This window comes from Ranitomeya variabilis, chromosome 2, assembly GCF_051348905.1.
Source record: "Ranitomeya variabilis isolate aRanVar5 chromosome 2, aRanVar5.hap1, whole genome shotgun sequence".
Classification (NCBI taxonomy): Eukaryota; Metazoa; Chordata; class Amphibia; order Anura; family Dendrobatidae; genus Ranitomeya; species Ranitomeya variabilis.
Genome location: NC_135233.1, coordinates 344,663,547 through 344,667,285, shown reverse-complemented (window position 1 = coordinate 344,667,285; position 3,739 = coordinate 344,663,547). Strand labels below are relative to the sequence as shown.

Below are 3,739 nucleotides of genomic sequence, written 5' to 3'. Positions count from 1 at the left end.
GTGGTGGTCTGAGTCAAAGGAGCAGCATAGTACTCTGGCTGTGGCTGTGCATCAGTGCACTCCATGTCAGAATCTACTTGTAATGGGCATGGCCTGTTAAGTGTTTCACTTTCTAAGCCAGGGACGGTATGTGTAAAGAGCTCCATGGAGTAACCCGTTGTGTCGCCTGCTGCATCCTTCTCTCTTGTTGTAGTTTTTGCTGAAGAGGACAAGGAAGCGACTTGTCCCTGACCGTGAACATCCACAAGCGACGCGCTGCTTTTACATTTACCAGTTTCAGAAGAGGAGGCAAAAGAGCTAGAGGCTGAGTCTGCAATGTAAGCCAAAACTTGCTGTTGCTGCTCCGCCTTTAAAAGCGGTTTTCGTACTCCCAGAAAAGAGAGCGTTCGAGGCCTTGTGTAGCCAGACGACGAAACTGGCTCCACAGCTCCAGACTTAGGTGGAATATTTTTATCCCCACGACCACCTGATGCTCCACTACCACTACCATCATTACCAGCTGACAATGAACGCCCACGACGACCTCTTGCACCAGACTTCCTCATTGTTTTAAAATCTTAACCAAAGTAACTTTATTTGTTGCTGTCAAACAACTTACACGGTGAGCTATAACTTCAGTATGATTTCAATATCCCTTAACAGGTTGGTGAGACCACAAGGAAAATCAGGCACAATGTTACACACTCTGTTTTCTGTGGCACCAAATCACAGAGATGCCACACACGCAGGACTGTCACTCAAGCACAAATGTCAATATTAATCTCCCACTGTTTTATTTTTTTTTTCTTTTTCAGGGAGACTTTAGAAACAAAATAATAAAAAATAAATAGGCTTTCTATGGCCCACTGAGTGAGAGATGGCACACACAGGAGTCTGGAGTGGCACACAAGCCCTGAGGCCAATATTTTTCTCCCACTGATTGATGTAGTGATTTTTTTTCAGGTAGATTTTAGAACCCAAATCAAGCAAAAAAATTAATAGGCTTTCTATGGCCCACTGAGTGAGAGATGGCACACACAGGAGTCAGGAGTGGCACACAAGCAGAAAGGGCAATATTAATCTCCCACTGTTTTATTTTTTTTTTATTTTTCAGGGAGACTTTAGAAACAAAATAATAAAAAATAAATAGGCTTTCTATGGCCCACTGAGTGAGAGATGGCACACACAGGAGTCAGGAGTGGCACACAAGCAGAAAGGGCAATATTAATCTCCCACTGTTTTATTTTTTTTTTTCTTTTTCAGGGAGACTTTAGAAACCAAATAATAAAAAATAAATAGGCTTTCTATGGCCCACTGAGTGAGAGATGGCACACACAGGAGTCAGGAGTGGCACACAAGCAGAAAGGGCAATATTAATCTCCCACTGTTTTATTTTTTTTTTCTTTTTCAGGGAGACTTTAGAAACAAAATAATAAAAAATAAATAGGCTTTCTATGGCCCACTGAGTGATAGATGGCACACACAGGAGTCAGGAGTGGCACACAAGCAGAAAGGGCAATATTAATCTCCCACTGTTTTCTTTTTTTTTTCTTTTTCAGGGAGACTTTAGAAACAAAATAATAAAAAATAAATAGGCTTTCTATGGCCCACTGAGTGAGAGATGGCACACACAGGAGTCAGGAGTGGCACACAAGCAGAAAGGGCAATATTAATCTCCCACTGTTTTATTTTTTTTTTTTTTCTTTCAGGGAGACTTTAGAAACAAAATAATAAAAAATAAATAGGCTTTCTATGGCCCACTGAGTGAGAGATGGCACACACAGGAGTCAGGAGTGGCACACAAGCAGAAAGGGCAATATTAATCTCCCACTGTTTTATTTTTTTTTTCTTTTTCAGGGAGACTTTAGAAACAAAATAATAAAAAATAAATAGGCTTTCTATGGCCCACTGAGTGAGAGATGGCACACACAGGAGTCAGGAGTGGCACACAAGCAGAAAGGGCAATATTAATCTCCCACTGTTTTATTTTTTTTTTCTTTTTCAGGGAGACTTTAGAAACAAAATAATAAAAAATAAATAGGCTTTCTATGGCCCACTGAGTGAGAGATGGCACACAGAGGAGTCAGGAGTGGCACACAAGCAGAAAGGGCAATATTAATCTCCCACTGTTTTATTTTTTTTTCTTTTTCAGGGAGACTTTAGAAACCAAATAATAAAAAATAAATAGGCTTTCTATGGCCCACTGAGTGAGAGATGGCACACACAGGAGTCAGGAGTGGCACACAAGCAGAAAGGGCAATATTAATCTCCCACTGTTTTATTTTTTTTTCTTTTTCAGGGAGACTTTAGAAACCAAATAATAAAAAATAAATAGGCTTTCTATGGCCCACTGAGTGAGAGATGGCACACACAGGAGTCAGGAGTGGCACACAAGCAGAAAGGGCAATATTAATCTCCCACTGTTTTCTTTTTTTTTTCTTTTTCAGGGAGACTTTAGAAGCAAAATAATAAAAAATAAATAGGCTTTCTATCGCCCACTGACTGAGAGATGGCACACACAGGAGTCAGGAGTGGCACACAAGCAGAAAGGGCAATATTAATCTCCCACTGTTTTATTTTCTTTTTCTTTTTCAGGGAGACTTTAGAAGCAAAATAATAAAAAATAAATAGGCTTTCTATGGCCCACTGACTGAGAGATGGCACACACAGGAGTCAGGAGTGGCACACAAGCAGAAAGGGCAATATTAATCTCCCACTGATTGATGTAGTGATTTTTTTTCAGGAAAATTTTAGAACCCAAATCAAGCAAAAAAATTAATAGGCTTTCTATGGCCCACTGAATGAGAGATGGCACACACAGGGATGGCACTCTAGTAGAAATGCCAATCTTAATCTCCCACAAAAAAAAAAAAAAAAAGAAACTGTCCTACAATTACTATCTCCCTGCAGTAATCTCAGCCAGGTATGGCAGGCAGCAATAAGGAGTGGACTGATGCACAAATTAAATAAAAAGTGTGGACAAACAAAAAAGATAGCTGTGCAGAAAGGAAGGAACAAGAGGATATGTGCTTTGAAAAAAGCAGTTGGTTTGCACAGTGGCGTACACACAGCAATACAGCTATCAGGGAGCCTTCTAGGACAGCCCAATGAGCTACAGCGCTGAGAGAAATAAAAAAAGTAGCTTCCACTGTCCCTGCACACCGAAGGTGGTGTTGGACAGTGGAAATCGCTACAGCACAAGCGGTTTGGTGGTTAATGGACCCTGCCTAACGCTCTCCCTGCTTCTAATGAAGCGGCAGCAACCTCTCCCTAAGCTCAGAGCAGCAGCAGTGAGATGGCAGTCGGCGGGAACGCCCCTTTATAGCCCCTGTGACGCCGCAGACAGCAAGCCAATCACTGCAATGCCCTTCTCTAAGATGGTGGGGACCAGGACCTATGTCATCACGCTGCCCACACTCTGCGTTCACCTTCATTGGCTGAGAAATGGCGCTTTTTGCGTCATTGAAACGCGACTTTGGCGCGAAAGTCGCGTACCGCATGGCCGATGCAATGCTGGGATCGGCTCGGTTTCATGAGACGCCGACTTTGCCAAAAGTCGGTGACTTTTGAAAATGAACGACCCGTTTCGCTCAACCCTACTAAGCATATTAATATTTTTCGAAAAGTGTGCAGAAAGAGATTGCCACGACCACGAAGGGACTCAAACCCTCAATCTTCTGATCCAAAGTCAGACGCCTTATCCATTAGGCCACGCGGTCTACACAATAACTGTTTTTGTTCTCTATCGTGCTTCCGTGGT

At 42.2% G+C, this 3,739-nt stretch overlaps 1 non-coding gene across 1 annotated transcript; it reads right to left on the bottom strand.

The window, feature by feature from the left end:
- Nucleotides 1-3,625: 3,625 nt before the first annotated feature.
- TRNAQ-UUG (transfer RNA glutamine (anticodon UUG)) lies at nucleotides 3,626-3,698 on the bottom strand. The gene has a single exon. It is a non-coding gene; the product is annotated as a tRNA-Gln (tRNA).
- Between the last annotated feature and the right edge of the window lie 41 nt (nucleotides 3,699-3,739).